Source organism: Macrotis lagotis, chromosome 4 (genome assembly GCF_037893015.1).
Source record: "Macrotis lagotis isolate mMagLag1 chromosome 4, bilby.v1.9.chrom.fasta, whole genome shotgun sequence".
NCBI classification, from domain to species: domain Eukaryota; kingdom Metazoa; phylum Chordata; class Mammalia; order Peramelemorphia; family Peramelidae; genus Macrotis; species Macrotis lagotis.
The window spans coordinates 146,539,632-146,552,333 of NC_133661.1; positions in this window are offsets into that span (position 1 = coordinate 146,539,632).

The following is a 12,702-nucleotide window of genomic DNA, read 5'->3' on the forward strand; positions in this document are numbered from 1 at the left end:
GCAAAAGATAAAAAATGGAATGGTTCACAAACAGAAGTATGCCACAACGTTTATTATATCCAATTAGGATAAAATTGGGGGGTTCATACTTTTTTGTTATTAGAGGTCAGCACTAACTCAGGAAGTTTAAATTATTCAGTAGAACATCTCTCTTAAGTGTTACCATTTCTCAAGCATCATTAATTTCTTCCAAAAATAGTTTTCTAATTCCAACTGAGATTTGATTTGATTTTTAGCAAACAAAATTGAAAGCAAAGCAGGAATCAAAGAATATATCAGGCAACACAAAAAGAACTAGCTTTCCCTTTGGGATTGAGGTAACTCAACTCAAGCAAGAGAGAGACTCCCAGATGTTATCAAAGAAGGAAATTCCCCCAAATTTCTAGAATAGCAAGCTGGGGACAAAGAATGACATGGTGGAGATTGCCAGCTCCTCTCATGCTAGCTCCTCCCTAGAATTAACTTAATATTCTAATAAATAACCAAAAATTCAAAGGTCAATATCATTAAGGTGACAATGAATTCAGAAAAGGAGTAATGGACTGGAAGAAGAGGGAGAGGTGGAACTACTGGAAATTGTAATGAAAAAGAATAGACTTAGAAGGAGTGAATCACAGAAGAATTGAAAGTCAGGAGTTTGTGTTTATACAGAGGAATATCAGAGTTCTGGGTCATGAAGGTAGATTACTCATGCTAGTGAGATCAAGCTGTAATGGAATTATGGTGAATATTCTCAGAGTTACCTCTCTATGCTTTGGTTTATTTATGAAATGAGAATGTTAGGCTTAATGATAATTAAGTTCTCTTTCATCTCTAGCATTTAAAGGCTATTTCCAATGATCTTCACAGGATTTCAAAATGTTAAAAAAAAATGGAAGGGAATGTTAGAACGAGGGGCAGTAGGTGACACAGTGGATGGAGCACCCTGGAGTCAGGAAGATTGAACTTTCTGAGTCCAAATCTAGCTTCACTTAGTAGTTATCTGACCCTGGGCAAGTCACTTAACCAGATTTACCTTAGTTTTTCATCTACAAAATAGATTAGAGAAGGAAATAGCAAACCACTCCAGAATCTTTGCTAAGAAAAATCCAAATAGTCATATAGAGTTGGGCATGACTGAAGTGACCGAACAACAAAGAAATGACTTAGGAGTGACTGAGGTTTTTGAATCTTTATCTTGCTATATCTTTTACTACTGGTGGTATAATAATAGAGAAAACCAGCTCTGGAGTCAGGAGGACCTGAGTTCAAATCTTAAGTCTGACACTTGACAATTACTAGCTATATGACCTTAGGCAAGTCATTTAACTCTGCCTTGTATCCAAGGCCATCTCCGATAATCCTGATTCATATCTGGCCACTGGACCCAGATAGCTCTAGAGGAGAAAGTGAGGTGGTGGCTTCACTCAAATCCAATTTAAGTGCATGTTGTTGCACCACCTCTCTGATGTCATGTTCTTCTTCAAGAATGAAGGACAAACTACCACCATCATCATCATCATCATTGTCCTCATCCTCATCATCACCACTCTTCTCAAACATTCTCAGCAATGCCATTAAGTAAATGATTGAGCAATCACATTCAATACAACTCTAGATACTTAATTTCTTATACAATTTCTAATGTATTCTCCTCATCTGACAGAAACATCTTTTTTCAGTCAAAATTATTTCTATTTATTATAGTCTGCAATGAATCATCTTGCCCACAGGGTGGCAGAAGATCATTTAAAATCATAAAATGTTTACTGATGCTACAAATTCAAAAGCAAAAATAAATGCAAAAAATAAAAATGGAATGGCTCACAAACAGAAGGATGCTACAGACAACAGAATTTTAAATGTAAAACTAAAGTTTAGAAAAAAACATTGCTTATTATATGCAAGTCTTTTTGGTGAAATGAGATTCACATTCAGATCATAAGTTATATTGAAATGAGTAATAACATGTTATTCTATGAATAATTAATTAAATTTCCCAATATTGCAGATATAGTACTGAAAAAATATATAACAGTTGTAATAAGTATTAATATACCATCTATTAAATCCCGGAATTCAATAAATGACTGTGACTCAGATGAAGAGGAAGACATGCAAACGGATTATATGGGTCACAAAGAAGATGAATGATAGCCAACATGTAGTTGGGACATGAAACTTGCAGGGAAGAGTTTTATCCTGTGTTCACTCTTCATAATCTAAGATCAGAAATGAATGGACAGACATTAAAGAAGAGGTTGGGTCGAAATCAATATCTTTAGCACTTATCTATGTTTCAGTGATTACAGGTTGTAAGATAATCAAGTCTAATAGAGGTCATTAAGGAAGACTAGCTTATTCATGTTGAGTAGACATCCATAGCACATAGCAAAAAAGGTCAATCAATGATTGACTTGCTGAAAATATAGTAAATTATACAGAAGAGGTAATTGCAAAGTGCCAGTGAATGAAATAGTTACTGTAGGAATGGAGAAGTTGATTTACAACCTCATTCGGGAGTCACATATGATCTAGTATAAATAATTTGTAGGTCATCCTCCCCTTCCCCCCCAAAAAAAAAACACAACCCAACAACACTACATTGTATTAACATATAAATGTGACTGAATTCAGCTAAGAAGTTGAATTACTGGACTTTAAAAAGTGATCATTACTGATTCTTTGCCAAATTGGAAGGGAATCTCTAGAATACTCTAATAGAATACTCTGAGCTTGGTCATATGCTGATTAACATTTTTCTTTCAGTGATTTAAATCAAAGCACATATGTTATCTATTCTGGGTTTGGACTTGGGATTGGAATGAAAGGAGAAACTTTTGCACCATGAAAATTTTAATAAAAGAAGTTTACTTAACAATGGTATGGAAAAGACATCTGCAGCATTGATTCCCTCTGCATTTACCACAGTGGAACACCCAGTCAGAATGATATGTTTACGTAGAAGGTGGTAGAATACATCAGTCAAGCCTTCTGAAAATCAACTACTCAAATGGGAATTTTTCATGTCTTATGTGACTGGAATGCTACATCAACAAATTGAGTCTTAGTTGCCTGGTTCAGTTAAATCTCAAAGACAATTTCCTTTTCTTTTTAGGGGAAAATCTGTTGACCATGTGGCAGTGATTTTTTTGGATATTACTTCTCAGTCCAAAATTATTTTCAAATATGTAGGTGTTACCAAGCTAAAAAGTCTAACACACTAGATGATGGAGAAAGCATCTCTCTCGCCCCCTGCCAAAATGAGCAGGTTAGAAAATTAAGCTGAATTTAAAGGATAAAATTTGCTAAGGATAAATAGAAAGCATTACCTTTGAGTTCAAGAAATTAATTGCATTTTTTAAGGTGGAGGTAAAGTTTAACAGCAATTAATTTGAAAAATATCTAGGACTTTTAGTAGATTGCAAGCTCAGTATAATTTAACAGTGTGATTTGTTGTTACTTAGTTTTTTCAGTCATGTCTGACTCTTCATGACCCTCTTTTGAGGTTTTCTTGGCAAAGATATTGGAGTGGCTTTTACCATTTCCTTCTTCATCTCATTTTGCAGATGAGGAAACTGATGCAAACAGGGTAAAGTGGCTTGCCCAAGGTGTTATGGTAGCCCCCAAAACTAGTAGGATCATAAGTCTATCTCATTTCATTAAATGAGATATAACTTCTAAAAAGAAGATATAGTTTTGCTATACTCTACTTTGGCCAGACTACATCTGTAGTATTGTGTTCAGCATTTTTTAAAAAGACATTGATAAGTTGCAGAATCTTCAGAAGAGGGCAACAAGAATGGTGAGGGATTCTTGAGTCCATATCATATGAAAATATGTTGAAGAAATTAAAGGTGTTATACCAGAGATGAATATAAACTAGAAGTAATGGATAGAAGTTGCCAAAGGACCTACTCGGGCTTGTTATAAGGAAAACATTCCTAACAATTAGAATCATTCAAAAGTGAAATTGGCTGATTTGGGAGATAATGCCTTTCCTCTTATTGTACATTTTTTGGGCAAAAAAATGGATAATCTTTTGTCAGGTATATTGTAGTGGGGACTTTTTAGGCATAAGCTAAACTAATGGTCAATTTCCAACTCTGAAACATTGTCATTATGTAGATAGATTCAGTAGGACTAGGGATTAAAGTAAAGGTGTTTTTGTTCTTTATTAAGTCCTTCCCTAAAACCAAGCTGGGATAACTGGCTGGGATAACTGTCCCAGTAGTTAGGAAATTTCCCAAAGTGCTTAATTTACAAGTAAATAGTGACATTGGTACTCAAGAGTTTTAAATGCATTTTTAAAGGATATCTTTTTCTTGAAATGTTCCAAACTATTTTATAAATAATCATCATTAAAGCTGATAGGAGGCAGCATGGTATTGTAGAAAGTAGTATGGAATCAGAAGTAGTAGTATTGAAATAAGAGGACCCAAATCATTTTAACTCCAGAACTCAGTTCTTCAAGCTGTGAAATGAAAGGGTTAGACTGGATGACCTTTAAGGTTTCTTCCAGCTCCAAATTTATGAACTTAAATATGACTATTACTCATCTATTTTAGAAATGACAAAATCAGTACTTAGCAATGTAAAGTATTTGTCCTAAGTTGATCAAATAGAGTAAATGGAAAAGCTCTGAGAAGAACTCAGTTGTGTTTTGGTTATGTTAGAATAAAAAAAAAAATGTGTCTGAACATGTGGTCTCAAGTTTAGAAAATGATTTTCTTTATGTGTTTACTCATAATTGATAATATTCTGTCTGTCTTCATCTTAAATTGAAAATTAAGGGAAAAATGATTAAAAATAAGATATTTCATACAGTGCTATAGCCACATTTGTGTAAATTCAAATTTTAAAAGCCATAAGGTACATTAAACAAAACTGTTGCATGTTGTTTCAGTCTGCTGTATAATTTAATCATGAGCTTGTTATTCTTACTGGCAAGCATATAAATTCAGTGATGTTTGGCAGCTCACTCATAATTTTTGAAAAAAACATGAAGTACTCCTTTTACATGGACTGAAGATGTCTTTGCTGGTTGAGCTTGAGGGCAAAACTGGATACAATTATATATTCACTTAATTATTCATAACTTGAGTCTGAAGTGAATGTGTATACATTTTTCACTTATTCACTTTATAAAATTCAAAACTAAGCCCAGCAGCACTTTTATCCTTGGCACTGTGACAAGTTTTCATTTTTACAATGAACCAGTCAAAGGAATTGTTACATAGAGAGTCTGTCTTTTTTCTCAATTCAACTAGCGAAGTTGGGCTGCATGAAGCTATCATATATCTCGTCATAACATATATACCTCATGTTGGAAAAATGATATAAAATGTTATTTTTTAAATTTGAAGGTCTAAAAGTATGGAAACATGATGGAAGTTAAATTCAAATACATTGGCTAAAGATGACAAAATTATTAATTAATCTAGTATCACATATTGGTGAGAATGCAACCTATAAAGATAAATAGAATTATAATAGTAAATAAATTAAAAGTTACAAATACTTCTTGTAATTGAGATGATAATTGGAAATAAAGATCTATACAATGAAGAACAATATGGATAGAATTATATAATTAGATATTTCAAAGCATTAATTCATTAACCTACTCATGATAAAGTCTTACAAGTGTGGACTAATGCTTCAGAATGATATTGGGTTTGTAATTTAACCAAAGGTTGATTTTAAAAATAGATGTAAATACTAGCCATCCAATCCTAAAATTTTTGAAATGTTACTAGGACAGGTTAATGTGATTATCTATAACAGGAAAATGTGAATTAAATAAAATCTTTCCATTAGGACAGAGATTCTTGCCTTTTTGTGTGTATCACAGACACCTTTGACAAGCTGTTAAAGTCTATAACTCCCATCTCAGAATAATGCTTTTAAATGCATAAAATAGAATGCATAGGACAACAAAGAAAAGAAATTATATTAAATGAAGTTACCAAAATATATTTTAAAAATCATGAGCCTTAGAATTAGCCTGAATTAGAAAAAAAAATAGAATCTGGGTGATTTTTTTTTCTCCTTCAAAGATATAACAGATTTTTTCCATTCTTGTTCTGGGGAATTGAAAAAGAAAACTAATCAGCTCAGGTAAATAAGTTCTTCAGTCTGTTAAAGATCCTCTCATCCAGCTCAGCATAAAGCTAAGTGTGACACAGTCATTTACCATGTCATTAATCATTCATTCTTCCCCTGCAAGTAAAAACAAATTCTTATTTGTTTTTAGTATAGCATTCCAAAAGCATACAAAACAAATTAGCAATTGGTGGGCAATTAGGAATGCTATTGTGATATTTAACAAAACAAATCACTGGCAGATGAATAAATTTGATGCAAGTATAAAAATTAGTAAATAGGATCCTTTAGTGCACTGTTGTAGTAGACTAAATGCTCCATAAGGGTCTGAAAGAGTTAATGTATTTCCAAAAGTGCCTCAGTCCCAAAATGTAATTTATGCACTGGGATCATCTAGGTGATGATAAATGTTTAAATCTGGTGAGAACTCAGAGAATAAGTAACATAAAAACAACTGTCTTAGGGATTCTAAAAAGTTTCCATAGCAGTCAAGATTCTGAATATACAAAGGCAAACACTATCAGGGCATTATGTGAAAGTTTTTTTTTTCTTCTAGATGACTTGACAAAGCATCAAAAAAGTGATATGAATCCAGTTTTAGATGTATTTAGAAATATAGTACCAGAGGGCAGTTGAATGGTGCAGTAGATAGATAGAGCACGGGGTCTAGAATCAGGAAGACTCCACTTTCTGAGTTCAAATCTGGCCTTAGACACCTCTTAGCCATGTAATCTTGAACAAGTCCCTTTACCCTGTTTGCCTCAGTTTCCTCATATGTAAAATGTGGTGGAGGAGAAGGAAATAGTAAATCACTGCCAAGAAAACGCTAAATGGGGTCACAAGAATTGGATACAACTGAAGCGACTGAACAACAATATCAGAAGGGAGGCAGCTCATCCAGAGACATGGGTTCTAGTTCTGATTCCTGGACATCATTGTCAAAGGACTGGATTATATGATCCTAAAGTTTTATTCCAGCTCCATTATTCTATTACTTTTTAAAATTCAGCATAGATCCCTATATTTTATTGATAAAATAGAACCAGACTAATGTACAGAGACACAGGACAAGATGTTCAAGACAGTATTTTTTTTTTTTTTTTTTTTGGTTTTTGCAAGGCGATGGGGTTAAGTGGCTTGCCTAAGGCCACACAGCTAGGTAATTATTAAGTGTCTGAGGAGATATTTGAACTCAAGTACTCCTGACTCCAGGGCCAGTGCTCTATCCACTGTGCCACCTAACCACCCCCAACAAGGTATTCTTATTGGGAATCATTGCTTGTTATTTAAAAAAAGTCAGTTTCAACCCAATATGAATTCTTATTTTCCTCGGATTAATCTGCTTAATTGACTAGATAGTGATGATCTATGATGTGGTATGATTTTAGGAAACCTGGGAAAAAATGAACTTTTTTCTCTGGTAGATATTTAAAATTTCAATTTTAAAATTCATAACTTTAGCTTAAAACCTTGATTCTTGTTAAAATGTAAGCAATCTTAAAATATAGAAATTTATTAAGAGTTTTATTGATCTTTAGGTATAAAATAATCAGGAAATTGGCTAGATTTAACATTTTGTAGCAAGCCCAATACAGCATGTTAACAGAATTCCTTTTTTGTTGTTGTTGTTTTGTAAGGCAATGGGGTTAAGTGACTTGCCCAAGGTACACAGCTAGTTAATTGTTAAGTGTCTGAGATCTCTAGCCACTGTGTCACCGAGCTGCCCCAGAATTCTTGACAAAGATATTTCAATAATTCCGTACTTCAAGGATGTGTGAGTTTACTAATGAATAGAATCCTTCCCTTAATGATTTTTAACATCTCTCTCTATGATTAAGAAGATCTCAGGAAGTCTATGTAGTAGAAAAATTCTTCATCATGCAGTCAACCTGGTGAAGGGTTGAATTGAGTTGGGTTGGTTTTTAGAGGACAGACATATGATCTATTACCTGTACCTATAAAACTTACTGGCATGGCAAAACCTGATGGAGAGTTGGTTATAGCCTTTTGAGAATCCAAGGTTATCTTTAAGCTTTGATGAAATATCAGATTAGGACTTTATGACAGCTAGCCCAAATAGATAAACATTATTTTGTAGATAATAAAATACTGGAATAGATTCTGAGAATTAAGAGATTTAAAATGATATTATTATTTTAAAAACTCGGAAAAATGCATTAAATCTGCATGTTATCATGGGAAGAACATGAGTATGAGTGAGAAAATTTGAAGTGTCTCTCAGTTCTTCAGTTGGCCTTGGAGCTTAAACAAATTGTGCAACTTTGTCACTTCACCTTTCTCATGTATAGAATTAAGGGAAGTGGTGTAGAGTGAGGTTTGTGGCATGATCTCAACAGATGGCAATCAGAGAATTCTAGGAGAATGAGTTGCATCCCATTGTCCCTATGATAATTATGGCACTTATATCTAACACAACTACACCTAATTTTATCCTTCCACATTCCTGTCTCTCTACTCTCTTTTCTATGCATGTTTCCAAACTCTCAGTTTCTGAGTCACATGTGGTTCCCCAAGAGTGATTATAACTTAAGTATACTGGGGATACAGTACAATATTATTCTGCAGTATTATGCAAAATAGGATTTCTCTCTTCCCTCGAGGATGTCTACTTGCTTCCCTTCCAGATAATCGTGGCTGTGGTAAATGCCCCTTGAGCTATTGACAATGTGCTTTGGGGCAGAAAACAGTGAGTAAAACTCCCAACTCCTGTCTTTCACTTTGAATGGTATAGAGTGTGTCTCAAAGGGTACTCAAACATGGATGAGTTGTAATATGCATCATAGACTTTTTTTTACATTATCCTTTCCCCAGAACTTATCCTTCTGAACTTGTCTGTTGCTCTCAAGGATACTACCATCTTCCCAGTTAAACATATTCTTTTTCATCCTCAGTGTTCTTTAATTATTTTCTGTCCTTCTAATAACACCTGTTTCTTTGTCTCCTCTCTACTGGCAACATCCCAGTTTAGGCCCTCATTACCTGCTTCCTGGTCTATTACAATAACTTCCTAATTTATTTCCTTAAGTCTCTCCTCTCTTTAATCCAACTTCCACAAAGCAGAGTGATTTTTCTAATGCATAGATATGACCTTGTCACTCCCCTACTCAATACATTACAGTGGCTTTCTATTGGTTCTGAGATAAAATATTATTTCATTTACATTTCATTAAAATCTTCTATTTCTATGAAATATTTATAAGACACATAATTGTTAATATAATAATATAACACATTTATAAATAAGTTATTAAACATATTGAGAAAGTTGTGTTCAACATATGCTGTGTGTTAATCGATGGGACACAAAGTAACTTGAAAATTACTAGTTTAGATGATGAGTAAGTTGTATTTCAATGATAAAATTTTATAATAGTGATAATAATAGGCACATACTTTACAAATATTATTTCATTTGATCCTTACAACAACATTGAGAAGTTGTAATAAGAGTATTATTTCACTATCCAATTTTGCAGATAAAGAAATTTTCCCTCAAGGATATGACATAACTTACCCATCATCATACAGAAACCAGGCTGAAGAATGGGGATTCAAATCCAGGACATAGAAACATAATTTCTTTGGCTTGCTTCTCTATCACCACTTAGAGGTTTCTTCTTCTCTCTAGGCACCCTGGCCCCAACTTCCCAGTTCTTTAAACTAGAAAGCTCCAAGAACAAATTGGATAATAGAACTTTCAGACATTAATATGAACTGATATTGAAATTGAAGGTTCAACTTAAAATTCTTTTCAACCCTTAATTTAATACATTTCATAAACCACAGTAATCCCTTCTTGGAATTAAAATAGAAAAATATTAAGAGAAAACTTAAACTTTTCTTGGATTTTAATCATAGTATTTTAAAAACTTTGATATTTCAACTATACTATGTCTAACTAAAAGGATGAGAAGTAGTAATTCCAATATCTTGCTGATTTCCTCCTAACAGCTCTGGGTGACAGTTAAATGAGCTAGGGAAGCTGAGTGGCAGAATGGATAGAGCCCTGGCCCTGGCATCAAGAGGAACTAAGTTCAAATATAAGCTCATACACTTAATAATTACCTAGTTGTGTGACCTTGTCACTTAACCCTATTGCCTTATAAAAGCCTAAAGAAATAAAGAAATAAAACTAAATGAGACAATAAATATGAAAAGTCCTTTATAAACAAACTACAAATATAATGTGTCGTTATCCTCTGATATGATCACAAACAAACAAATAGGAAAATCAGTTTTTGTTTTAAGGACTGCTATAACTAGACATCTTTATATTATATTATCATGAGACTTCCTTGATTCAGATATTATTTTTGAACAAAGTTACACACTATAGGGGCTTTTTTGGTCCAATAACTATACTTGATTTTAAATTCTTTTATCTAGAAAAGAATTTCAAATTCATATTCTCTGTGAATTTCAATGGACAAATAATTTTAGGGAGATTGTATAAATCTAACCTTTATATTTAATAATATCAAATTCTGCACTTTGGAAGTATATCATAACAGATACACAAAATTTTATCTTAACAGAAACTTTTACTGGGCTTAACAGTTTGGGTAAATTGTGCTTATTGAATGAATGCTTATTTTACTGTCCTTTTCCTCTTTCTATCATAAAAGAAAGTATTCCTAGAATTCATAGTGTTTTTGAAGGTTTGGAGCTTGTAAGCAGGAGGACAAGTGGTATTGTTCTGGTTTTGCTTTTAGACATCAAGTTTTATTCAGTTTAATTGAAGGACTATATAAGAATGAATCATGTGTCCAACCTTATTGTGCCATTGAGCATTCTTTCAAAAGAGAAATTCAGATTTTTTCTTCCAATAAGACTACCTAAGAGTCAATCTTCTAGGTTGTGCTCTTATGAGAATGAGATAGTCATATCTCATGTAGATTAAAATAAACTATGTGCTGCAAAATGATAAGATTATGGTAAGTAGCTGGTCTTTTCATACAACATATTCTATCTCGTTCAGAGAAAAAAATGACAGTCCCAGATTTGCTACCCAGATAAGTAATTTCTGATCAAAAATTGGCCCCCACTTTTCTTCCAACCCCCTATCATTGGGGGAAAAGGGAAAGAACATCAAGCAGGTCAGTATCAAAACATTGAAAACAGTATTTTAAAAATATCACTTGAGGTTATATGGTTTGTGTCCCTGTAGATTTTATAATTAACTTTAAAAAACATACAGGGAAGATATAGCAATCTAATCTACTTTTCTCAATTTCCAGTGCATTTATAAACTGACAAACCAGCTATTACTGACCATGACTCATCAAGATTAAAAAAAAAAGATAATTTAGTTATCTGTTGTCAAATCACTTCTTAATATTATTTTCTACATTTGCTGTGATAAGCATTAAAATTTGTACATTGGTTGATAAATCATTGTTTAGGGATGTCTAAAAGGTTCAGTAAATGGTATGAAATTGCCATAGTGAAATAAATGGTTATTTGATAATGAATGAAATTGTTTGAAAATACTGTTAAAATGTCAAGTTTTAAAATACAGACCATTACTCAAAAGGAATGCAAACACAGAAACCACAGTGACATCATAAATATACCACAACAAACACATTTATTTGTACAGGGAAAGTAGTAGGTACTCTGTATAAAGCAGTGTAAATTGATATATGAAGTTAATTTTAGCTTGTAAAAGTAATTGCATTGGTTTAACTTATTTAACTCTCCTTACAATAATATTTATTACAGTAAAAGAAAGTAAAGAAATAAATTATGATAAATAGATAAAATACATAGGAAATGGGAATTGTTTTACAATTTAATTATACTGTCACATAAAATTATCACACAAATACACCAACCCGACAGGAGAGATACATTAAAACTCTATTACCCAATGCCAACCACAGCTTCTGTGGGTTCTTATTTCAGTTAAAATGATTTTCATTTCTCCCCCCACACCACTAAGATTATAAAATGTTTCTCTCACAAAAATACCATGCCAATGTTTCATTGTGGAAATGAATGAAGATAACATTGAATCTTTAAAAGTTATCCTAGTGATCTAAATCAGTGAAAGGCATTACTAAAATGTAAAGTCTTTCATTAAATGTATAGTTTTTAAAAAACCAATTTAGCTAAAATACAGAGAAATTTATCACTAGAAAGAATTACTAGGTAATGATTGATTGATTGATTGATTTATGGAGGGGGAGGGAAAAGAGAGAGCTGTGGTCACCACTTTGAAATGGACACAAATATTCTGCTAGTGTTCTGTGGCTTTCTACCACTACAATGACAATAGTGAAATGATAGAAATTGAGTTATAAGGTGCTTAAAAATTCACAGTTTTTAGATTGTCTAAATACATGTGTTTAATTAGTTTAATTAAACTAATATATAGTCTTTGTATAAGAAAAAAATCCCATAAGAAAAGAAACTTACAAAGATTAAAAGATGAGATGGTTAAACCTGATATAGTTAAACCAGATCATTCTGTTAAATCAGAGACATTTATAGATGAACTGGAAAGAACAAAGTGATAAGAAATAAAGAGTTTTTCTTTATAGCTATAACATCTCCTATGGATTATTTCCTCCAAGATGCACTTAGATATGCTGCTTC